The 26,353-nt window shown below is 47.1% G+C and overlaps 2 long non-coding RNA genes across 2 annotated transcripts in view; one reads left to right on the top strand and one right to left on the bottom strand.

Annotated features, from left to right (window-relative positions):
- The first annotated feature begins 218 nt into the window (after positions 1 to 218).
- LOC147573357 (uncharacterized) lies at positions 219 to 11,441 on the top strand. The gene is made up of 2 exons (XR_015244680.1): positions 219 to 1,942; positions 9,215 to 11,441. It is a non-coding gene; the product is annotated as an uncharacterized LOC147573357 (long non-coding RNA).
- Positions 11,442 to 12,625: 1,184 nt separating this feature from the next.
- Positions 12,626 to 26,353, bottom strand: part of LOC147573352 (uncharacterized) — an 802,611-nt gene continuing 788,883 nt past the window's right edge. The window contains exon 12 of the long non-coding RNA XR_015244671.1: positions 12,626 to 12,738. This is a non-coding gene — a long non-coding RNA (uncharacterized LOC147573352). The remainder of the gene's footprint in view (positions 12,739 to 26,353) is intronic.

The following is a 26,353-nucleotide window of genomic DNA, read 5'->3' as shown; positions in this document are numbered from 1 at the left end:
TCCTCTCTCTCCCTCGCGCGCTCTCTCCGTGCAAAGTGCAAGACAGAGGTGCAGCCCGGCTGGAGGAAAGGGAGGGGGGGAGTTTAGTTCTTTCTTGCCTTTTTTTTTTTTTTTTAAAGCAAAATAGCGAAGTCCTGGGGAAAGGCGAGGCAGAGAGCAAAAGGGGGGAGGCCGAGCCGACGAGCAGCCCGAGCCACAGCTCGAAGATGAAAAAAGATTTTAAAGCCTCTGATCCAGCAAGAAGAGTTTAAAGCAATTGCTGAGTTTTATAGCACTTGTGACGTCAGGTCCAAATGGGAAATTGACTGGTACTCCAGGCCAATGGGAGGCGGCGAGAGCGGCCGCGATTAGCATAATAGATAGAAACAAGGAAACTTTTCGGAGCTGTCAATCAGGGCCCAATCAGCTGACTGTCAGCTGGGACAGGCTGGCTTAACCCTTTGCGCGCCGCAGCCTCCCAGGGAGGGAGCGAAGCCTGGCGCAAAGTTTGGCGCAAGAGGGGAAGGAGTAGTCCCGAGGGGCTTCGGGAACCCGGGGGGACCCTCTGCTTTACTTCGGAGCGCGAGAGAGGCCTGCCTTCCGGAGCGCCGGCTTGCCCTCCCCTCGCTCTGCCGGGGGACTGGCCTGTCTCCCCTCCCCGGGAGCCCCCATCCTCGGGACTGCGAATTCGCTCGGCATCTTTTTTTCCTCTTTGCTCCACCTTTGGCACCCAGGTGTCTGCTCCGGGGACCTTCCTTCCCGGAGCCGTGGCTGTGCCCGGAGCTCAAACTTGGCCCTTCGAACCAAAGAGCGCAAACTCTTTGTCCCTCTTCCCGGGGCCCGCGCGCTCGGGGGCGCAAGGGTGCTGGGGGCTCAGGGTCCCGACTGCGCGCAGGACGCCACTTCTCCGCGTGCAGCCCGAGTGGTTCCGAGTCCGCGCGGGGAGAAAGCCCGTTTTGTCGCCCTCTTTGAAGGAAGGGAGATAAGTTGTTCGGGGGCCATTACGCGCGGGGACTGGCTGCCCGCTGGCGTCGCGTGCCCTAGGAGGGGGGGAGCGAACGCCTACGCGAGTTAACTCCGCAGAAGCTCAGAGCCTGGTCAGCCGGGCTCTGCCCTTGGGCTTCCAACTCTGGCCCGAGTTCGGCCTTAGAGATTCATATTTGTCTCTCTGTCTCTGTCTCTCTCTGTCTCTCTGTCTCTCTCTGTCTCACCCCACCTCCCCCATAGACACACGCACACTCACGCACACGCTCACCCACCCCCATATGAAATCGGACTCCTGTTTATCAGGGTCCCGCGCGCCCTTTGCACTTTCACGTTTCACTGAATTATTTCAGACTTGGCGTTGGAGAGGAGCAAGGGGTATTTGTACGTGGGGGTAAACAACACCCCAGCCTTCCCCAACTCCCCTCGAAGGGTTAAATTTTAAACCGCGGTTTCTCGACCAGCCCGGAAACCCACAGTGGGGGTAGGGTGGGGTGGGGTGGGGGGCTGCCTCTCCCCCTCCCCGTTGCAGATGCTAATAACTATTCAGTTTTCTAGATGGATTCATTTAAAGCTTATGCAAAAAAAAAAAAAAAAAGAAAAAAAAAAAAGAAAGAAAGAAAGAAAGAAAGAAAAAGTAAAGAAAAAGAAGAGAAAAGAAAGAACCAACAACTGTTTCTAAGATTTTAAAGCGATAGGCAAGTCGGAGAAACCGAGATTTATTTGGGGGAAAGCAAGCGTGCGCCAAGCCGACCCAGCTTTTGGAAGACCAGCCCTCCTACTTGGATGTTGAGACTGTTGATTCCTCCAATTAATGAAATGCATTTGGTGTTAATCATATTTATTTTACTTTATGGGAGGGGAGACGCTAGGAGGGCGCACTTAAAAAAAAAAAAAAATTCTGAAAAGCCTGCAAAAGAATCCAAGAGTGAAAACTATTGTTGGATTTTTACCTCAACAGCGCCACCTTTCGGCAAAGGTCAGTTGAAATTGATCCCTGTCCAGTTTTGTTGATGAAGTGCAAAGAAGCTGGTTTTCCAAGGTGGGAGGGGGACTGAGGCACAGAGAGTCAGTTTGACTGTAGAGCGAGAACCCGGCCTTGTAGGAAAGGGGCTAAGGAGAGTGTTGGCAGGTGCGGGAGTCATTTTGTTTCCCCCAGTGTGCCCCTCGACTGTCAACAAAGAGGCCAGAAGACACAGAAGCCTTCCGAGTGTGGCTTTGCAGAGACTTTTGCAAATGACTCCCATGTAACAGGGCCCCAAACCCTTTAACAGTGCCCAGGATGGATTTTCAACGGGCTTTATGGCAATATCAATAGAATTAAAGTTACTTGTAATTCGGTGATAAATGAGATGTCTCTAGTAAGTATGATTAAGTGCAGTGCTATAAACTTGTTTATCTAAAAAGTAATTCTCAGAAAACCTGACTTCTGACACTTAGTCATATATTAAGCTAGCTTCTTGAACGTTGCACTTCAGAACTGCTCTCACCCACCCCACGGCATCCTTGACTATTTATAATGAGACCTTAGGTGGCACTCATTGGCTTCTTACACCAGATTAGACTTGTGTTAATTTCTTTGAAGCTGGCAGCCTTCAGCTCCAGCACACCCAGAATCCCTAATGAGAGACTCCCCAAAGGGTTTGTAGGCACATCGTAACCCTAAGAGGCCAGTGCCATTGGTGTTTTCCAGAAAAGCGCTTTTTTCCTTTTCATTATTGCTGCAGAGAAGCTGTTTATAAGGATAGTTTTGGTTTTATGGGAGCACTTTGTAGGGATGGAATGAAGTATGTCTATTACCAGTTGGGAAGAAAGAGTGAAACTATGTCAATATTTATGCAACCTAACAGAATTCCTTTGCTTTCCTCCTCTCAAACAGTATTTTACCTAGTAATGAAGTGAAGAGATTATAGCTTATGCATTCAGAGGAAAATCCACTGCTTAAATTACATAAACATATTCTATCTTTTAGCATGGTCCATAGTGATAGTTTTCTATGCCTTTTTTTCTCACTAGCCACAACAATCTGAAGTTTATATATTTCATGGAAAATGAATATGTGTATTTATTGACGCATTTTTTTGTTTGTGATAATTTTTTTTTATCCTTTTGCATCACATTTTCGTTAAAAGCTGTAAGATAGGATCCCTGCCTCTCATGAAAGTGTTTTTGGCCAGGAACACTGAAACTGCTACGTTTATAAATAAACAACCTTTATAAACAAAGTTTGCTAATGACGAAGACCATGGGATACAGATTCATGGCCGTGCACCTAATTGTTGCAATTATATACCATTTCTAGAAATTAAATGTCCATGTTTGGGCAGCTAAATGTATTATTATCTGCGCATTTTTTATGGTTTATTTTCGTACGCTCCTGTCAAGCTATGGTATTTTTCTTTCTCTTATTGCAGTCTTTTACAGTCTCCCATTTTCTCTTGAAAAAAAAAAAAAAAAAAAAGAGGATTAGAGTTATTTTTCAGATGGGAAGCAGTAGTGCTTTTAGAACTGAATTCTCATTTTTGTCCTTTTTGCTTTATTAGTTAGTGATTCACAGGGGTGTCTAAACATTTACAGTTCTCTGTTAGCGGCGTTTCTTTTGTAACAATTGAGCTCTCTCATTTTAATTAGTACTATTCAGATTTTTGATTCTCTATAATTACAGCAAGGCCACATTTCTTTAGACTTCTTTGGGAACATTGTTTCACTTCTTCCAAGCTAGTCTAATCCAAATACAATATGAACTGTGTTTTCTTACTGCTTAATATCCCCTTGCTATATATACTCTAGTAATCTCTGTAGAACAATATAGAGTAATTTAGAAACCATGCGTTTGTCATTATTGACCAATTCAAACCAGTAGTATTAAAGTTTCTGAAAGCAGTGAATATTTATAGAAGAATGTGGAGGGGGAGGGTATGAGTCGAATCCTGTACAGGATGATTGCAACACTGGAACATCAAAGACTCAGTCGTAGTTTTATGTCAGTACATACATAGGAACTTCATGAAAAAAGAAAGGAAAAAAAAAAAAAACTTGTTCATGTCCAAATGACAATGATTAAACGCTAAAAGTAACATATTTCTCTTGACTGTGAGTTATAGCAACTCAGGTATATCATGTCAAAATCAGACATCTGTAATCTAAAAAGAACAAGATGTATCAAGGGCAGCGTCTGAACTCTTTGTTTATCCAGAAACTGATTTTACGGTGCAGCACTAGCGAGTGTCCCCTCTTTTCACCAGGAAAGCAACTAACTTGATTTGAGGAAAGAGTTGCTCAGAGTAACTGAATGGTGTAAGACATATAGTGTTCTTAGGTCTCGTGTGAGATAAATCCTTTTAACAGTCTTTAGTTAGCTGGGTAAGTAAATCACAAATCACTGTGAGCAGATCCATGGAAGAAAATTAATAGAATCAGACGAGATAATCTGATAAGGGTAAAATTGCTGAGGAAACAGTCTTGCCTCATATTGGAGAATGTGAAACACCAGTCTGATTACTAGGAGTCGTTATGAATAGGTGAATTATGTGCTAAATAATCATCAGAGTAATTCAGCATTTATTAATTCTTTTCTCTTTAAGCAATTCACAGTTGTAAGTTAAAGCCGCTCTCTCTTTGAAGACACATCTTTTATAATTTTTATTAGAGGTAATTTATTATTTGCATTACCTGTATTTACTTCATAATTGAACATTTTGCATTCAAATTTATGTAATGCATTATGTTTGAGAATATATTTCTGCCTGATTAGCATAAATAGTCACTTACCTCGTGAATTACTAACAAAGTTTATCTTAAAATATAGGTTTTTTTATTAAGTGGAACACAAACATATGTACAATAAATTCTGATTTTCCGGTGCAGTTAGAGAACAGCTCATTTGGTTTCGGGGAAGCCAGGCTGCAAAGGAGGAGAACAATCATGAGGAGGAAGCAAAATATAGACAAGGGAGATGCGCGGGTCTCTTCCTAGGGGGTGTCGTTCAGCAGGGGGTGGGGGGTGCGTCTGCGGGAGGGGACAGGGGGAGGCACCGGAGAGGCTAGGCTCTTCACACACTGGACTGCTTGCTAGAGGGTCTAGACAAGCGAGGCCGTGGGTCCTGAAGGAGCCTGTAACGAGGTGTCCTCCCCACCTTGGGAAGAACCACGGAAGGGAAGTGACGTGGCACTGGCCGTCGGCGGTTTTTGTTTATTTTGTCTGTTCGGTCTCCCCAGAACACAACACACATCCTTTATGAAAACGTTGGTTCTTTTTGCACAAGAGATGCGAAAAACCCAGCCATGTCTTCAAGTGAGAATTCCTGGGACGAGCTCCCCAAATATACTCCCTCTCTTCACCCGGAAAAAAAGATGCCCAGGATGGCCTGGCAGACAGGAGGCTTTGGACAGACTTTCGCGCACCCATGAACCCCTGAACGAAAAGGCTTCTTTTGGTTTTTAGGCAGCAGATAGAGAGATACAGCATGACGAGGTCTCTTTCTCCACCCCGCCATTCCAAATCAACAGATTTCCATGACTTCCTTTTGTGTTTTTTTTTTTCAGGGCATAGCCATCTCCTTAGATTTCTCACCTCCCACCCCCGCCTCCCAGTTAGGACCTTCTTAGATTTACCCCTCCCTTGCGATCTTACTCACAGCTTAGACTGATGAGGGAACACGTCTCAAAAGCGTTCAACCCTTCAAAGATGTTTCTTGTGCTGAAATCAGAACTGATAAAAAAAAAAAAAAAGGAATGAAAAAAAAGGGGGGACCTCATATTGGGACAGTGTTTATTCAGGCTGTGCCTTTTATACGCTGTAACAGAGGACAGGCTGTTGGGGGTGGTAGCTCTGTGAAGTTTGGGTCCCTCTTCCTCCTACCCCTGGGGATGGAGGGATTTGAAGGTCCCTTTCCAGACACGTTTAGCACTCACTGCACCTAGGAAACTGAAAGTTCTGGAAAACAGAGACCAAACTTAAATACTTGTGTGATTGCCAGGAACGTGGTGATGTAGATGATTTCTGAATTCGTGCGTTTCTGAATTTGTTTGGCTGCCCGAGCAAAGGGATCCCCTGTGGCCCTGTTTTTACCTTTGACTTCTTGTTGCATAATGGGTTATGCTGAGCTTTCTCTCCTGCTGTTCTGTTCGCAGGAAATGCCAAATATGCCCCGTGACACCTCATGGCATCATCCCTCCATCATGATAGTGTTCCTGATCAGACAAAGAGGTGGGGGCAGCCAAATACAAATCAAATCCCAATTTATAGATCTTACGTTCGTATTTCTTTCTGGTCGGTTCGCAACAGTGACCCATGCTTTTAGCCAAATAGCAACATTTAAACAAGGCAGAAATAGGAGGATATCAAACAAAAGAAACCACTAATTCCTTATCCACCCCAAGCCCCTGATCCTGGCCTCAGGTGCTACTGCCTCGAACAATGGGGGTCCATGAGCGTATTTCCATGGCATGGAATCAGCTCCAACATAGTTCCTCAGCTCGTGCTGTTAGCAACACGTGCACCTCGACAATCTCGAAAAGCAGCTGGGGTGCTCTTCTCTGCTTTGGCAGAAATCACCTAATAGCATCTCAGACCTGGGGAGGTTTACGCATCTGACCTCAACACCCTCCGTCCGACCAACGCATGATCAGAATTGGCCTCACAACACTCGGGCCGTGAGTCAGCAGGCAGGACTGATTTACACAGAGCAGACACCATGCCTCAGGCCCATGAGACTATTAGGGGCCCGGGAAAACACCTTCCTGTCTTTTAAAGTCAGACGAAAAGAAATGAATGTAATCGAGTATGCATTACATCTGTCATTATGCCAACACGGTCATAAAATAATACCTAATTTTGTGTATGGAAGAAAGGGGTCTATGGAACGCAAAGTGCCTAGCGCCCACAGAAGTCCAAGTGTGGCCCAACAGCATGCACTTGATCACCTCTAGTGACGGGGCACTCACTACCTCTCACTTTCACCCTCCACCCTGTCCATCTATTTTTTCCACAGGTCTGGAGGTTGTTAGGACAGCTTTCCATTTGTTTGTCTCGTATGAAGTTAGCCTCTCTGTCTACACCTGAGTCCTGATTTCATACCCTCCAAGGTCCTGTATAATGAGTCCTCACATCCCCCAGGGGCTCTGAGGAATGGAAGACCACCAATAGGACATCCTCTCCCTGCCTTTTGGTTTTCACTGTAAACACAGTCAGTGCCTTTAGCATTTCCACCTACGCCTCAATGTCAAGTGCCCCTGCCTCCTGGTTGCTGACTGCCAGACGGGGCCACCTGGTTGCTCCCCTGTCTGCGGGCTCAGGTCCTAGAACTAAGCCCAGATCCCCAGGTGTGAGCCTCTCATCACAGAGCAAGCACCGCCCTCCACCTCCGTGAGCCGCGGTCTGTCTGCTCCCCATGCAGACCGTAATTTCACCAGCCTCTCTGGCAGACACAGAACACCGGTGACTCATTGCGCGGCCCCAGGGTCTTTTTCTCCCACACTACCCCATCTTCCATTTGTGTGCTTATGTTTTTGAACCCGAGCACAGGAACAGTGAACAATCCCAGTAGACTGTGTCTCCTTAGACTCAGCCCGTTCCCTGCTTGTCTAAATCTCTTTGGATCCAGAATGTGCCATCGACTAGTTTGAAGTTGCTTCCCAGCCTCGGGCCAGCTCCAAATAAAACTGATGTGCTTTTTACATGACTTAACCTCTCTGCAGCTGGTCCCACCTCTGCAAAGTGGGATATTGTCAGGGTTACAGGGAGAAGTGTCTCCCGCCACGTGAGGCCACAGATGGCCCACCAATGGTCGGTGCTCTTGTACATTTCTTACTATCCCCGCCCCCCCCCCCCCCACCGACTTGTGGGCAGCAACAGCGGAAGGGACAAAGCCCTGTGGTACCCCAGGAGAGACTGTCCTCCCCAATCTCAATCACTATGCAAACCGACCTAACGGATGAGTCAGGTCCCCTCGCGGATGTTGTAAGTCGAATGGGTCTACGACACCACGCATCACCCGGACACGGCAAATCGAAACCAAAAGGAGATGTCACCTCACACCTGTTAGGATGGCCTTTATCAAAAAGACAAACGGTAAAGAGTGTTGGTGACGATGTGGAGAAGAGGCACCCTGTGCGCTGCTGGTGGCATTAGAAATTCGTAGAGTCGCTGTGAAAAACAGCAGGGAGGCTTTTCGAAAAATTAAAACTAAAACTACCATACGGAATTTACCCCGAAGTCCCAAGGAAATGACTTCAGCATCTCATAAGAGATACCTGTGTTCTCATATTCACTGCAGAATTATTCCATTAGCCGGGATATGGAAACAACCTAAGTGTCCACTGACAGGTGAATGGATAAAAAAAATGTAATATATATATATATATATATATATATATATATATATAAATAATACCACCATAATGGAATATTATTCAGCCTTAAAGGAGAAGGAAATCCTGCCATTTGCAACGACATGGATGAAACTGGAGGACATTATGCCTAGTGAAATAAGCCAGACGCAGAAAGACAAATACTGTTAGTGATCTCACTTCTACGTAGAATCTAAAAAAAGTCTCACTCACAGAAGCAGAGAATCGAATGGTGGTTATCAGGGGCTGGGGTTGGGGGAAATGGGGAGATGTTGACCAAAAGGTACAAAGTTCCAGACACGCAGGATAGATACGATCTGGAGATCAACTGAATGATACAGTGACTATAGTTAGTAACACTGTATTGTCTATTGTTTGCTAAGAGAGTAGATTTTAAGTTCTTAACAGGAACACACACACAGACACACACACAGAAAATAGTAACCATGATTACAGTCATAGTAACCATTTCAAAAATATATACATACACCAAAATATCACACTGTGCACCTTAAATATATACAATGTCTATTTGTCGGTTATATCCCAGTAAAGCTGATAAAACCCTTATTTGGTAATCGGGGAAATTGCAAACGAAATTACTCCATCCGGGTGTCCTACACGATTCCTTCTAATCAATTCTAAAATAACTTTATTTGTCATGGTATAGACAAAGTTCTCTGTCAAAGAGGACAGATTATTTAGATAATTGTCTCATGTTTCAGCTGCCCTGATCTTCATAAGCCGTTGCCCTGTCAAAATATAGAGTAGTTGCCCAAAGTTGGGACCTCAGAGACTAATAAAAAATAGATGTAAACCTAGAGAAACTAAGCAGAAGAATCCCGTGTACGTGTAAAAGCTTTTTTGAGATCTGTTCTTTCCTCCCTGGCTTTTCTCTTTAGATCGCTGACTTTCCTGCCATTTCCTGATGCCAGTTTTGAAGCCAGGAGGCCCCAAGGCGTTTTCTTGAACAGAAGAGTTCAGAATTTCCAGTGTCCACCTTTGAGCTGCAATCAGTTCCCCCTGGCCTCTCTTAAAAGGACCTGAGTGTGCAGGCTTTTGCAGAATCTGCCTTTCCGGACTCCCATCTCATCCTCAAACCTGGGAAGGAGAGCAGGAGGGGCCCATGAGTTATTCATGACCTGCTGTCTGCGGTGTATGTCCCGTCTGAGAGCTTGGTATTGGCTGTTTGAGTAGACCCGGCCCAGGAGCATCAGGACTCTGGAGGTATGGCCGGAACTCTTCAGATCAGTGTCCCTGACTGTGGACTTCAGGCTCTGCAAAGAGCGGCTGGTCAGGACGACTCGAGTGATGCGGGTACTGGCAGACTGGGGTGGGGGCACGTGGGCTGGCCTGGAGACAGCCTGCTGATTCACCCTCTGACCTCAGCCAAGCGTTTCGCTGTCTTCCTCCAACTCATTTTTCGGGCTGCAAACGGACTGGGCCGCGTGAAGAGGTTAACAAAAATTCTGGATCTCACGGAGCGAACGTTCTCAGCCCTCTGAGGTTGACTATAGGGTCAGTAAACCATCCGCAAAGACGAAAGCTGACCTGCTGGGTCGTTGCAGAGCCCTGATGGGTCATAATGACATAGTCAGATTGTCTTCGGGGTCGACGTGGCCGAGCCAGGCTGGCGGGGTCGGCATGGCGGGGCCACGTGCCCCTGCCTCTCCAGGCCAGGGGATGCTGTGGATTGTAGTTAACAACGTTGAAAGCCTTTGGAGGCAGGGCAGGGAGGGAGTAAAGCAGGGATTTCTGAGCGTGGCTGGGGAAGGAGACACATTTAGGGGACGCTGTGCTTTGGCACCAGGCCAACACAGGTGTGAATCCTGCTCCGTCCCAGGGGTGACGCCTGAACAAGTCAGCTGACCTCTCGGCCTTCGTTCGCCCCTTGGATCAAAGGTGGGGACAGTCTTGTGATCACGGTGAGCGTGGGCACCAAGTGGTCGCCAGGTATCCACCTGCCCCCCCGGTACGTGCCCACAGAACTCCCTCTTCCCGAAATGGCAAGGTATCTGCTGACATTCTCCACACACCATTTCCACCTAAGGGCCTTGTGGGTGCCAGGGGGTCAGGAACCATTTCCCTCCTTCTGGCTTATGCTCCTGCCTTAAAGCTGCGGTCACCCCCTGCCCTGCGTGTGGCTCCTCTCCCTCTCCCCCTCTGTCGAGCCTTTGCACAACGTCGCTCGCCTGGATCTCCACCCATCCCCATCTTCCTTGCCCTCTGTCCGGTCTCCTGGCTAATTCTGACTCTCCGTGCCCTCCTGGGTTTCTCTTAAAAAGCCTCCCCTGCATCCTCGTGCCCACCAGCCCCCAGGGCAGGCTGGGCGCCTGGTCTGCGCTTACTGCCTTGGAGTTCTGTGGTACCACGTGAGTTCCCCGCGGACCCTCTGAGCCCCTTGAAGCCAGGACAGCGCCTCTCACCCCTCCTTTGCCTACTACAGTGCTTGGTGCACAGCAGGTGCTCAATTAATGTTTATTAACTGAAAGCCACTGATAAACACTCGGATCCCTCCCCACTTTTTTCTTTCTTTCTTTGTTTTTTAAGTTCGAATGCACACAATGTCCTGCCAAGTGTCCCAGAAAACCTGACTTTGATGGGGGCAGGGTGGCTGGCTGTTCTGTTGCAACATGACTGCTCTTACGCTCACTGCTCACTTAGCCCAATCGGCCCATCCCTCAATTACCGGGATGCTTATCTCGTTCACTAATTAGCCTACGTCTTCCCGAGATGGCACCGGGTAGAGAACGTGGCTGAGGTTCACGGGCCCTGGAACCAAAGTGGAAATCGGTAACTCTTGCTGGGATGGAATTCTGGATGAGCGGAGGGCGGTGATTAAATACCCGGGTGTGAGCACGGTGGGCTGTCTGTATCCCAGCACGGACTGCCGCCACCGAAGACAGCCCTGTTCCAGCTTTGAGTCACAGCTGCCTCCTCAGGGCTCCAGGCGCATGGACAATATTTTGTAATCTTCCAATAAGAAGGCCAGCCCTCCTCCATTTCCACATGCCCAGATCTTGCTCAGTCCTCAAGGCACACCTCCGTGTCCGAGGTTGCACATGAAGCTCTGAGCGTAGTGACTGGCATCTAATAAGCGTTTAATAAAGCTTAGTTGTTAATGCAGGGTTACTGCCTCCAAAAGTGTCATTCCTGGGTCCCTGTAGCTGTAGCTTGACCTCTCTTCTAGAACCTTGTGTGGCTTTGGAGTGGTCAGGCATGGGGTTCTGCTCCTTGTGTGATCTCCAAGGGGCATTTTGTGTGCCCTCTGAGTCTCAGTATATAGTGTTGTGCCAATTAGCTCTCTTTGTAGGTGTTGGTGAAAACACCTCCACCTAAATGGGCTTAAATGAAAAGGAAGCTTGCCGACTCACGTGACCAACAGGTGTAGGAACAGAACTGGCTGCAGGCCTGGCTGGGGGCAGGAGCCCTGTGATGTCACGGGAACCGGCTTCCATCCCTCCCTTGTCCCTGCATCCTACCGCGTGGACTCCAGACCAGGGCTCTCCACGGAAGCTTGATGGTTGTAGCAGGGTCCGGTTCTCCGGATGGAGTCGGTCTGGGTCATTGGATTGTCCACCCACCCCTGAACCAGTGCCTGGAGCAAAGGGATGAACTATGCTTATTGACTCAGACTCAGACTCAGAAATGGGGTGGGCAGGGCCCTGGGGAATTCTCCGAGCCTCTCTGAGCGTGATGGAGAAGCTGTGCCTCATGGCGACGGCATGGAGCCTGCCTTCAAATCATGGCATTACAAATGGCCAACACACACTTGCTACTCACCCAGTTTTAACTCGCTGCATCACCCCAAGAGCCCCGTCATGCATCACCCGCGTGGAGCCTTGGAGGTGTTGGATGACTGTTGGCCAGGTGACCGAATGCACCATTTTACATGTATAGTGTGAATCCTTTGATCGGAGAACACTGTTTTTGTCATGACAACATTATTACGTTCCTGTGTTTCTTTTCGTCACAGAACAAAGGACTCAAAGGAAGAAGTCTGAGGAGAGATCGGGTGAGCAAAAATTTCTAGGCCTAGAGCTCTCTGGCTTCCAGGGGTGGTGGGTGTTTAAAGACACCAGGCTGGGGGCGCCTGGGTGGCGCAGTTGGTTGAGCGTCCGACTTCAGCCAGGTCACGATCTCGCGGTCCGTGAGTTCGAGCCCCGCGTCGGGCTCTGGGCTGATGGCTCAGAGCCTGGAGCCTGTTTCCGATTCTGTGTCTCCCTCTCTCTCTGCCCCTCCCCCGTTCATGCTCTGTCTCTCTCTGTCCCAAAAATAAATAAACGTTGAAAAAAAAAAATTAAAAAAAAAAAAAAGACACCAGGCTGAACCTGTATCCGTAAGAGTCACAGGACACTTCAGTTGGAAAAGATCTAAGGAATTCCTGGGTCTTTTGGGTAGAGAACATGGCTGGGAATCACCGGCCCTGGAACAGAGGTGGAAAAGGAGATAAGCATCAAATGTAAACGTCACAGAGCTTTGCCATTTAATCCTTCCCCCTTTTTAAAACGATGCATGTGACACTTCTGAAATTTTCAGAACTGTCTTCAAATTGGTGTTGCCTACACACGAATAAGCATCGGTCTGTTGGCAGGGTCTTGTGTTTGAATGTGAAAGTGCACAAGGTGGCCTGCACAGTGAAGATTTTGTGTTTTATGTGGCAAGGAAGCATATCCCCTCCCCTGGCCTTCTCGCAGCACGGACACGAAGGCAAATAAATACCCTTGGGTTTCCTCACTTCACTCCTGCCTTCCACCTTCTAGCCTAGGATCATGTGAAGCATTTAATCAAAATATAAAAGCAATTATAAAAATGCCCCTGAAATTACGTTCACATCTGCAATCGGACTTGCTAATATCTCACCTCCCTGCACCGTCCCGGTGTCATTTGATTTCAGTTCGTTAAGGTGACTAAGAGTCTAGTCATTGATATAACGCCCACCAACTGCATTGTAATTTACTGTCAGAAAGATCTGTTTCCAGAAACTCCCAGCGATAAATGCAGCTGCAGTGCCGGTCCTGCTTGGCCATTGCACAAGTCCGTGCGCTTTCTTTGTACTGGAATCGCTTCCCAACCTTGAGCACCGACATGAGATTGCTGTCCATTTTCTGTGTCACGGGGAGGAAAGGGCTGGTTGAAAGTTATACGATGGAGCAGCTGGATTTCTAAAAGCTAGCACTCCCGTTGCCCACATTCTTACCCTCCCCAACCCAACAACATTGGCATCATTTGGGAGTAATGGAATGGTGATGATAATGACACAACTACCAGAACCACTTCACAGGAAATACAGAGGATGAAATGAAGCATGAACACCACACTTTTTGTTTGTTTTGGTCCTAATTTGGTTCCTTGGGACTCCTCTTTCTAGGAGTATGGGGCCTGTGAGGTTAATGCACTTGACAATTATGGGCTCATCACCATCACCAGCTTTTCTTCTAGGAGGCCACCCCTGAATAGGTTTCAGCCTCCCTTGTTGCTGGTGGTGATTCAGGACAGGGGGACTCCTCAGGCTGGATGGAAAGAGTAACTTGGGCAAGGAGGTGGGGGAACTGAACAAAAGGCTTGGCATTTGCTTTCTTTAGACAATCTCCGAATAGACTGGAAGAAGGAAAGTCTTCTTTCATTGGTCCCCAGCCCCACTCTTGGGTGTCATCCTACGAAGGGTAGACTTTTCAGAAACTGTCTTGGAATAGTAGAGATCCTCAAGTTACCCCCAAGTATCTAGACATGTGCCTTACTGATGCATGAAGACTCCTCTTAGGCTTCTGAATCCCTGGGTTTTGATGAATAAACAAATATCAAAGTAGGTCAGATGACTTTGAGTTCCCTCCAAGCCTGAGTCTTGAAGGGCAGTGACCAGTTGATTCATTACTGTGATTACTAAGTGTTAGGTCTGCACTCATTGAAAGCTTGTTGGATATCAGGCTTTGTGGTAGTTGGGTGGATAAAGGATAAAATCCTGTGACTCATCCACATATCATCCCATATGCCTGTCTATCCATCCATCTATCCATCCATCAGTTTCTCCATCTTTCTGTCCATTTACCCATCCATCCATGCATCCATCCATGCATGCATCTATCCATCCATCTATCCATCCATCCATCCATCCATCCATCCACCTGTTTATCCATCTTTCTGTCCATTTATCCATGCATCCATGCATCCATGCATCCATCCATCCATCCATCCATCCACTTTTGTATACAGATCCATAATTTTTAGTAGTCCCAGGGCACATATGAAAGTACAATGAGGCGACAGTACCTTTTTGAACTTCTTTGCACTACCTTCTGGGCACAAACATATCTTTGCCAATTAGACATAACAAGAACACCAACCATGTAGAATACATGTGGAACAGCCTATTGGTGACAAAGAACCTATGTTACTTTTCTACTGCTTTAAGAAACGAACTTGAGAATCTGAACAGAAAAGCAAACTCGTTGTGGATATGCCCCCCACTCCCAGCACTCAGTACATTTTGTGGTTTTGTTTCCCAGAAGTGAAGATCTCGTGGAGTATTATTATTTTTTTCCCTCACTGGTATCTCCAGATCTCTAGGAGACTCTACTACATACGGAATGCACTGTGATTATTTGGTTTCAGCTGAGGGAGAATAAAATTCCTCCCAGCATCTTCATCGAGTTTCTACCAGGCTTCATGGTGACAGAACACCTCACAGACAGAAGCCCATGTCAAGAAACTCATCCTTCCTGGTCTGCCTGTTGTTCTGTGAGAACCAACCAATCTAAATGGACTCGAATAGCCTCTCGAAAGTTTAAAGGTGTGTCCGGGGCAGTCCAGTTTAGGGACCAAAGAGCTCTTCCGGAAACAGTGAGTGTGCCATATGATGAATGCTCCCCTCATTCTGCACTGTGCTGATCTCCAGCTCTTAGAAATAAAAATCTAGGGGTGCCTGTGGCTCAGCCGGTTAAGCATAGGACTCTTGGTTTGGGATCAGGTCATGACCTCGTGGTTTGTGAGTTCGAGCTCCCACATCGGGCTTGGCACTGTTAGCACAGAGCCTTGTTGGGATTCCTCTCCCTCTCTCTGTCTGCCTCTTTCTGTCTAAATAAATAAAGAAATAAATAAACTTACCAAAAAAAAAAAAAAAAAAGAAACAAATCTAACTGAACCTAATACCTACAAATACAGTGATATATTCTCACGGCAAGTGCCCTTTTGGCAAAACTCCTGTCTGTATAGATTTTGCCCCAGTTCTTATGTTAGGCACTCAGAAGTGGGGAAGAGAAAGGCTTTCTGAAGCAACGAAAAGGCAGGAGGAGAGATACGGGGATAAATATGGCTGGGACTTCCAACTGTGCTCATGTTTGCATCTCATAGGAACAGAGAATAGAGACACCGTGATGGGGGTGAGGAAGCAACACCTGGGGTGAGGGCACTGTGCTTTCAAGTTTGCTGGTATGACGTTATGTGGCCATCTAACCTCATGTAGCTTAACGACATAATTGCAATGACAGTATATTCAGAGACAAGGCTTTTCTCAGTCTTGAAAGCAGGAAGTACTTACACCTTGTCTTGGCAAACGCTTGAGGACAGGATGTTTGCGGGAGCCATCTTGGCTCTCCAGGCTCCTCCGTAAAATGTCAGAGCCGTCTGAGGACCACAGAACTGCCCTCCCAGATGTCTACACATGTGTCTGTATTTTTTTCCAAAGCTCTTTCCACTGCAAAGCATGTGGCAGTGGGCCACACGGTGCCTGGTACATGGCAGCCACAAGTCACACATGGTCTTCCTTCCATCTTGGGAGCCCTTGGGAGGTGTCGATATACTTCCTGGAGTATCATCTCTGTGGCACAAAGACTTGGATTCAATAAAACCATCCACCAACATGTATTTTATCCTTACAGCTAATCACTCTTTTGCACATGGCTTTGGGATTCGCGCTGGGAGAGGAAAAATCTTGCCCAAGCCATGATGGCGCTGGCGGGCAAGCCCAGGACCCGATCCTGGCTCTCCTGAGGACATCGCCTCTCTTCCTTATCCTGGCGGAGACCTGGTTTCCTTAGACATGAGCCGGGCTCCCCACGACTCTGGGAGGCCCCGTTACTCTCAAGATCTGTGAGGAGCCTGCCATCTACGCTCACTCAACAGACACGGCTTTAGCTATTATTACTAATCCTCAGCTTACGGAGAGAATTCATAGAAATGTGTGACTTGGCTTGTTTTGCTTCTGAGAACCGGAGGTTAATGCTCGTTCTTTGGAGGAAGTTCTGTGGCTGAGAAAGAGAGAGAAAGAAAATCATATACCAAAGTGACCTTTTCCCCCAACTGTTGTGCCTCGCACAAAACTAATTAGCCGGGTTCTAATTGGGTTGAAGTCTGAGAGTAACGGGAAAAGTCACTCTGTGAGGACGACACAGACCGCAGGCTTCCCTGTTTATCCTGTCTCGGTGACTTCTGTATTAAATTTGTTCAGTTTTCTGGTCCCAAGCTGGTTTTCTTTTCTTTTCTTTTCTTTTCTTTTTTTTTTTCAGATGGGATGGCTTGGCTGTTCCTTCGCGGCCTCCAAGCCAGCAACCAGGAAATCGGGAGGGGCCCCGGGGATGGCAAGGGGGACCACAGCTTGGGTTCTCCCTTGACGCACCCGTCCTGGCTTAAATCACAGGTCCCCGGTAGGTCAACCGTGCCGGGCCACCTGCCAAGGAGGTGGGCGCAGCAGCGCCTGGGAAAGAAGGAAGTAGGTGAGGCAGAAGGCTGGGCACGGAGGGGCTGCGGGGGCGGGCTGCGGGGCCAGGAGCCTGGGCTCGGAGACCAGCATGTGGCGAGCACCCTCCCACACCAGGAGCCAGATGACTGAGCACTGCGGGGGCAGGGCGCAGAGTGTGGGGAGCCGGGCGCAGGCTTGGGAAACAAAACCCACCTCCCCACTGCCTCCCCTGATGGGAAGCCAGGGTCAGCGGAGGGGTCTGGTGGAGGGCATGGAGACTGCCAAACCACTTGGCTTTGGGATGATTGGCCTTGAGGTCTAACCTAAGCCTTGTGAAATCCCGAGAGAGTGACCCCAGGTCTTCAACTTCTGGGGCAGACTTCAGATGATGTCTGACTATAAGAAAAGGAAGGAATGATCGAGAGCAGTTATTTTCCTTTCCCATACTCCCGGCGCATGGTTTATGGGGCGCCGCATAAGAGGCCACTCGCGTCTCCATAACGCGCCACCCCCCCCCCAAGGAGCGGATGCCCCCCGCACTGTGAATACTTCTTTGACAGCTTGTCATCGACTATCTGCCTTCTTCATATACTTGTGAGCTCTTTGAGGGCAGGGGTGGGGTCTTATCTTCGTATCTCCAGATGCCCTGTGGTAGCAAATGCTTTGCTTCCTGAACAAAGGGATGGATGGATAAAAAGTCCGTGACTCTGGAAATTAGATATTGCTGTGAATATGAGTGTGTTTCTTGGGTGGCCCCTCGGGCTGGAGGGAATGTCTTTGTCTCAGGACCCACCGAGGTCACTCGGCTTCTGCTCTGGCCTTGAACACGCTTGTAGAATCGTAGCCTGTTTATTATTTCACAGCACAGTTAAAACCAGCCTCACATGCTCCCTACCCCCTAAATGACAGGAGACTTGGATGTCTTATGTTAATGAATTATGTGTTCCTGGATCATTTTCTTTCTTTCTTTCTTATCTCATAGCGCCAAAGAATGTTCTTTCTGTTTTTGACTTTACCAGAAGCCATACTTCTACGTGTACAAAACTGCTAAGTTTCTAAGTAAAGGAAAGCACCGTGATTCTCTCGGTACGCTGCCTACTGTCTGGAGAAGCTGCAGTGAAACACAGCTTCCACATGCAGTGAAACCACATCCGCTCCATGCAGAACCTGCTGCATTTTCAACCTTTCCCTCACCTGAGTCTACCCACCCCTCCCAGCATCCATGGGGTCCAAGGTCAAAGTCTTCTGGAAGCCAAGAGTGAAAAGGTTACTGAAAAAAATTTTTTTATTTCTCTTAAAAAAAAGCAGCTCTCCTTCCCCAAAGCATTTCCCCCCCGACACTCCAATGAGAAGAAGGAGGTAGACTTTGAGACAACCAGATGTAGTTATTGAATGTGGCACCAGAAAGGAATGGCTAACAGCAGCAGCAGCAGCAACTGAGAAATCGGGCGGCTGCCTGCTTGCTTTTCCGTCCCCCACGTGCCTCAGTCTCCAAGTGTGGGGTCCCACGTGCCTCTGTCATCACCATCCATGTGCGTTCACCACCTTCCTAAAAACGTTACTGAGCTATAATTCAGGCTCTGCCCAATTCAACCACGTAAAATGTATAGTTGAGTGCTTTAACTTTTTAATGTTTATTCATTTATTTTGAGAGAGAGAGCGCATGAGCGTGAGTGGGGGAGGGGCAGAAAAAGAAGGAGACAGAGAGAGAGAGAGAGAGAGAGAGAGATTCTCAAACAGGCTCTGCTCTGTCAGCGCAGAGCTCGATGCGGGGCTCGGACTCATGAACCGGGAGATCATGACCTGAGCTGAAATCAGGAGTGCGAGGCTTAACCGACCGAGCTGCCCGGGCGCCCTGCGCAGTTCAGTGTTTTTAAAATACCTTCACAAGATCGGGCAACCATCACCACTGTCTACTTCTAGGGCATTTGCATCACCTCCACAAAAAACCCAGACCCGCGAGCATTCGTTCTCCATTTCCCCATCTCCCTGGTCCCAGCAACCGGACTACTCTCTGTCCCTATCGGTTTGCCAATTCTGGACCACTCACATAAATGGAATTACACAAAATGTGGTCCTCTTAGCATAATGTTTCCAAAGTTCATCCACACGGTAGCATGTATCTGTACTTCATTCCTTTCGGTGGCTGAGTGATAGTCCATTGTACGAATGCACGACATTTGGTTAATCCATTCACCTGGTGATGGACAGTGGGGTTGTTTCCACCTTTGGCCATTATGAACAAGGCTGCTATGCACAGATGTGTATTTTCATTTCTCTTGGGTATATAACTAAGAGCAGAACTGCTGGGTTATCTGATCACACCGTGTTTCATTGTTTGAGAAATTACCTATTTTCCGTCTTCTTTACCCAGGACCACACAATGGCCTCTTGAGTTTTCTCCTTGCCCCTTAGGGTTCCCCCCTCCCCCCGGTCAGGTCTCCCCATCACAGCAGTAGGGAGCAAAGTCTCTCATCCAACAGATACCTCTACAGCTTGCGTGGTGAACAAGAAGGACAAGATAGGATCTAGTAAGGTGGCATTAAGGCATATGTTACTCGCTGCTTGAAGAGTTCATTACTCCTGAATACAAGCACAGCTTCTGAAGGTCTAGAAGGGCCACAAGGGTCTCTGCTCCTTTATCCCTCTTGTTGAGTCTTGTCCAGTCACTCAGGCCTTCCCTGGACACTGGCTCTTTTCTGACTGAGCCTTTGCATGCATCATTTATTTTGTTTCCTCTGCCTCAATTAGAACATGCTACCCTTGGGGTGCCTGGGTGGCTCAGTCAGCTAAGCGTCTTACTCCTGATTTCAGCTCAGGTCACGATCTCATAATTTGTGGGTTCAAGCCCTGCATTGGGCTCTATGCTGAAAGCATGGAGCCTGCTTGGGATTCTCCATATCCCTCTCTCTCTGCCCCTCCCCTCCCCAAATAAGTCAATAAGCTTAAAAGAAGAAGAAGAAGAAGAAGAAGAAGAAGAAGAAGGAGAAAAAGAAGGAGAAGAAGAAGAAGGAGGAGGAGGAGGAGGAGGAGGAGAAGGAGAAGAAGAAGAAGAAGAAGAAGAAGAAGAAGAAGAAGAAGAAGAAGAAGAAGAAGAAAGCACTTGCCACGCTTCACAAGCTGGCCAAATGAATGAACACGTAAGTTGAATTTAGTCTATTCACTTGCTTAAGACCACACAGCTGGTTAATGGCAGAATCCCCACCAGGTTTTCATATCAAAGATTTTATTTGTTTCTTTTATTTATTTATTTATTTATTTATTTATTTATTTATTTATTTATTATTTTTTAATGTGTATTTTTGAGAGAGAGAATCCAAAGCGGCTGCAGGTTCCAGACTCCGAGCCGTCAGTATACAACCCGACACAGGGCTTGAACTCACGAACCGCGAGATCACGACCTGAGCCGAAGTCAGACGCTTAACCGACTGAACCACCCAGGTGCCCCTATGTGTTTGTTTTTAGTCTCTCCTTCTAGATGGCCACCTAATATATTAACCTGTAGGGCAGACCTTCTTCTGTCTCTATATCTTCTCAACCTCAGCACTATTGACATCTGGGGTTAGATACTTCTTTCTGGGGGAGGCTATCCTGTGAGCTGAGGGATATTTATGCATCCCTGGCCTTTACCCACTGGTGCCAGTAGCAATTCATCCTCCGATTTCTTTAGTTGTGACAACCAAAATTATCTGCAGACATTACCTAAACCCCTTGGTGGGTGCGGGGCAAAACTGGCCATTTGAAAACCACTGCCCTATAGCTACTGTCTTGTTCAGTGAATGGGGGTGCTGAGAACAGCCAACAGCAGTTTGCAATCCCCGCTCATTCAATAGTTTGACCTGATTCCTCTTTACTAAGGCAGGAAGTGAGACCTCTATGAATTTAGAAGCCATTTTAACAACAACATTGGAAAAATGGGAACCCAAAGTAGTTTGTGATACATCTGTACTTTACGAGAATAGTAGGTTTAGCAGGTATTGCATTATTCCAAAAACTTAGTCAATACCACCTTCATGGGATTCCCAACCACGTGACATCAGGCAGGCGGTATGATTGATCTTGCCCCTTATGGACCCATTTCCATCTTGCCCCTTATGGTATTTTTCTGGGCTGCTTGGCTCCTCTTCTCCAAAGATCAGAACTTCAGAGTAGACACGGCAGCAGGAGGGGAAACAGATGATCAGAGAAGAAAATCCTCTGACAAAGGGGGTTCATTGGCAAGGGCTTCCCATTAGTTGCACTTCCTACATCTTCAGTCTTAGGACTGCGTCTGGGAAGCAGAAATGAAGGCAATTGCTTCTAGCCATTGCCTTTCCAATCCGGGATGCTCTTCAGCTCCTGCAGGGCCGTTCAAACTTGGCAGGGTGCAACCCGAGGCCCCATTAGCAAAGCCTGTGAAAATACCAGTCATCTTAGCTGGAGATGTCCAAATACAGGATTCATCTTTTTTCTTTTTTTCCCTGTGGCAGAATCAATAAATTTGCATGATGCATATTAAGTGTTTAATTAAAGCCCAATGCTAAAGCATTTTCAGGAAGTTATAAAAACCCTTTGGAGGAAGTCTGACAGCCCAAGGTGTTTGTGAGTTTACCAGGAAGGCCTCCATCCATCAGATACCAGTTTTCATCTTTGTTCTGTTTCTTTCTGGTACCCGGGTTGTTGTGTAGCTAGTACCCCTGCTGGTCACGATTTGATGATGCTCAGACAACTTCTAAGATTACAGACATTGAAGCCATTGCGGGCATTACCACAAAATTCCCTCCAGCCAGAACCTCTCTCCCGTGGGAAGGGAGCCGGGCCCACAAGCGCAGAACCCGTGTTGAAGCAACACAACGATCCCAAGAGCAATTTGAAGTTTAAGGGGATAAGGGCTCAGAGACAGAGATTTGCTCTTTTGGCCCTAATTGCCAATAAGATTTCCTGGGGCCTCAGAGCTGGGTGTGTTCTGAGCAGAGAATCCCGGCTCAGAAAACACCCTCCAGGTGCTGTCACGCTGCAGGATGAACACTTACAGAGCGGCTGTGTTAACTGCACCCTCACTTCGTGTGGATTGATGGAGTTCATATCAGAATGTCCCCCTTGCCGTTGGAACTGCCTCTTGCCGATTCCTTATCCCCTCCAAAACAGGAACTCTTCACTTCCTTGATGGTTTTTCCCATTTGCTCACTCATTCATGCATTCACCCACTCATTTATTCCACGAAAGTCTATTTAGAACCTTTTATATATGGTGCCCTGTATTTGTCCCAAAAGTTGACCCGGGTCAATCATCTATTGAATGAATCATTCTTCTACCTGATTTACATACACCGTCTTCTCAAATCTCCACGAGTCCTTCGAAAGTAGAGGGTTTTCTTTAGCTGGAAGCAGAAGGGGAAGTTGGAGAGATTCAAAGGACAAGAAGGATTTGATCTGATATCGCTGGCTTGAAGATGCAGGGGGCATGTGACAAGGAATGTGGGTGTTCTCCAAGAGCTGAGTGGCCCCCACCTGACAGCCAGCCAGGAAATGGGGTCTTGAATCCTGCAGTTCCAGAGAAATTAATCGTGCCCACAATCTGAATGAGCTTGAAAACGGTTTCTTCCCCAAGGTCTCCAGGGAGGAGCTCAGCCTAGCTGGTACCTTGATTTTGGTCTTGTAGAAGCCTCTCCACACAGAACCCGGCTGAGCCCACTTGGACTTCTGACCTGCAGAACTGTGATATAATAGGTGCACATTGTTTTAAGCTAAGTTCATGGTGTTCGTGATGTAGCAATTGAAATCTATTATAGCTCTAAGAGACTTACTTTATTCTCATGGTGAGCCAGTAAGCTGCATATTATTCCCTTTTGGTTATATAGGTCAAGGAACTGAAATACAGAGAAGGTAAGATACGTGTTCAAGGCCATACAGCTTGTCAGGTTGGTAGAGAAAGATTACTACCAAGGTCTTCTGACTACAATTCTGAAGTCTTTTTACCTGTGCACCTGGTCTCTGCCTGGTGGGCCTCAGAAATCCCCCTGGTGGGTGCCACCGTGGTCACTCTTCTAACCCTCTGGCTCTGTGGATGAAGAGGGCACAGCGGCTGTCCCACGGAGAACCCCAGGGTGAGTGAGCAGCCCGTTGGGCCCAACGCGAGAAGAGCCCGCTGCAGCACCCAGGCACGGGGCCACAGAGAGGAGGGGAGGGGCACCAGAGTGGAGGCATCGTCGTAGGAGACAACACGGAGAAGGCAGAACATCAGGATGTTGGGAGCTTCTAGTTTTCCATCTTCCTTCATGGTCAGAGTTGCACCCCCAAAGATCCAAAGTGACACATTCCCCTTGCATTTTCAGGAGACTGACCAACGCTCCACACCGTCCTCTGGTGGCTGTCGTGCAGTGGGGTCACACATCCCCATCGGCCCCCTCCACCTGGCCACCCTCCTCCCCGGTCCGTCCTTGGGGTCAGAGGCCACACGTCAAAGGACTTTCCCGTGACGCTGATGGCCCCACTGCTTGCCAGACCCTCACCTTTTGGAGGCAGATCTCACTGCGTTTTGAAGAAAGATTATGCTAAAGAAAAGTGACCAGGATTCAAAAGTCTGACTTCTTTTGCATTTTGATAACTCATATTTATTGCTTCTTTGTCTGATTAGGAGAAGGTTTTGTTCATTAGAGAAACTGTGGAGATATAAAATAAGTGAAGATTTTAGCATTAATAACCACTGTTTGTAAACAGAAAACAGTGATTGTTAATAGTGTTTTCCTTGAAGTTATTTTTTTGTATTGAGTATACAGACATATGTACACAGGGGCGCCTGGGTGGCTCAGTCAGCTAAGCGTCTGATCTCGGGTCAGGTCATGGCTTTGCGGTTTGTGAGTTCGAGCCCCATGTCAGGCTCCGGGCTGACCGCTCGGAGCCTGGAGCCTGCTTCGGATTCTGTGTCTCCCTCTCTCTCCACCCCTCCCCCACTCGTGCTCTATCTCTGTTTCCCAAAAATAATAAAAAACAAATATTAAAAGATTTTTGAAAAACACAAAAATACATACACAGATATACAGATCTGTAACTAAAGGATATTTTTAACAAAACTGGGATCAGGTTGAATCTGCCTTTTTGTATCTAACTTTTCAGTTCATAATCTACTATCCACGCTTTCCCAGATCACGGAGCACAGCTTTGTTGGCCACATAACATTTAATCACGTGATTGTAAAAAATTTGGCTATTTTGCTCATTTGGGACCTTAACACCCTTTCTAATTTTTCAGTAATGTCCATACTGCTTTGATCGCTATCCTTGGACATCACTGCTGAATATCTGATAACTTACCTAAGATAAATATCAAGAAACTGAGGTCACTAGGCTGTGGGGGCGAATTTTACGTATCACCTTCAGTGGGCTAGTATGGGGTGTCCGGATGAAACACGATTTCCGGGTATGCCTTGAAGACGTTTCCGGATGAGATCAGCATTTGAATCGGTGGGTTCAGTACAGCAGCAGATGGTCCTCCTCAGTGTGGGTCAGCACCATCTAACCCATGGAGGGTCTGAACAGAACGGAAGGAGAAAGGAGGGATACCTCTACCTCTTTTATTTATTTATTTATTTATTTATTTATTTATTTATTTATTTATTTTTCTGTCTCACGACAGGGGCTGGGACAGCCCATCTCATCTTCTGTCCTCAGACTGGGACTTAAACAATCAGCAACCTGGCTTCTTGGGCCTTCGGACTCAGACTGAATTATGTCACCAGTTTTCCTGAGTCTGCAGCCTGCCTCAGAGGTCAGACAGAGGGACTTCCCAGCCTCTGTAATCGTATGACCAATTCCTTATGTTAAGTCTTCTTTCAGAAGATATATGTGGATACACATATATCTAGTCACTGATATATATGTATATATATACACGCAAGATTATCTAATAGAATATATAGATATATAGAGAAAGGATATATAGGACATGATATGTATTTATATAGCGTGTGTGTATATATGTGTGTGTGTATATATTTACATCCATATATCTACGTATCTATATATCTAAATCTGTATCTATATCCATCTCCTATTTGTTCTGTTTCTCTGGTGAATGCTGACTCACACATACGCCGAAAGGTATAAATATTTTAGGGCTCTGATACGACAATGTATTTTCTTGAAAAGTTGTATCCGTCTTTCTAAACTCTTGCTAATGTAATGGGTCACACAGTCTTTAAAAATCGACGTCAGCATCTCTCCTGACCAATGCTCCAACAGCCTGCCCTGATAATCCCCTGACAAGGGAGATTATCTTGTCCCAAACAACCCTGCCCCCCGCTTCAGTGGCATCCCTCAAATGTCTCCAAGCAGCAAAAGGAAACTAGGCAATCAACTGTTTATGTATCTACACCTGCTTATCTGTAAGGACCCCTCCATATGCATGCACACCTAGTTGCACATACATGTATCAGGTGAAGGTCAAATGCCACGGAATGTCTACTTCCAAAGAAAAAAATAAAGGGTAGTTTTTGTTTTTTTTTTTTTTTTTAGAGATATGTTTAAATTTTTAAATACTATTTGTCCATAAGCTCCTAATCCTGATTCACAGAACGACAGTTTCCTTTAGTTGCACGTCTTTAGTGAAGTATAGTGAAAGAAAACAAAATGCACTCAGGAGATACTGCACATTGGACTGTGTGAGGCTCTGTGGTGTATATTCTTTGCTTTTAAGCCACAAGAGGTATTCTTTTCTACATTTCTTTTTTTTTAATGTTTTTTAATGTTTTTTTTAATTTTTTTATTTAAAAAAATTTTTTTAACATTTATTTATTTTTGAGACAGAGAGAGACAGAGTATGAATGGGGGAGGGTCAGAGAGAGAGGGAGACACAGAATCTGAAACAGGCTCCAGGCTCTGAGCTGTCAGCACAGAGCCCGACGCGGGGGCTCGAACTCACAGACCGCGAGATCGTGACCTGAGCCGAAGTCGGCCGCTTAACCGACTGAGCCACCCAGGCGCCCGTCTTTTCTACCTTCCTATGCACAAAGAAATCAGCATCAGTGTTCAGAAACTTGCCAAGGAACTGCACGCAGCACAGAGAGATGTGAACCTGAGTCCATATGCACCATCACCACGGTGGTCCTGCCCCCAGGTCTCCAGGGCAGCTCCAAAAACGGATGCCTGCCGCAGTCAGCCACCTGGATGGTGCACTGTGCTAATGGCTCCCTCTCCTTGCTGCCCCCCAATCCCACATCTGCTTCCCGGGGCTCTGCTCCCGGACGCTTATCGGCCTCCGTGTATAGGGGTCTGCACACCGAGACATCCACTGCCGAGGCCAGCAGCTCCGGCACGGCCCAGGGGAGCAGGGTGGGGCTCAGAGTGGCTTCCGCGTCTCCCTCTTCAGTCTTCAGGTTCCCCAGGGGC

The sequence above is a fragment of the Puma concolor genome, chromosome E2 (genome assembly GCF_028749965.1).
Source record: "Puma concolor isolate L17-30 chromosome E2, mPumCon1.1.hap2, whole genome shotgun sequence".
Classification (NCBI taxonomy): Eukaryota; Metazoa; Chordata; class Mammalia; order Carnivora; family Felidae; genus Puma; species Puma concolor.
This window is presented reverse-complemented; position numbering and strand designations above follow the sequence as displayed.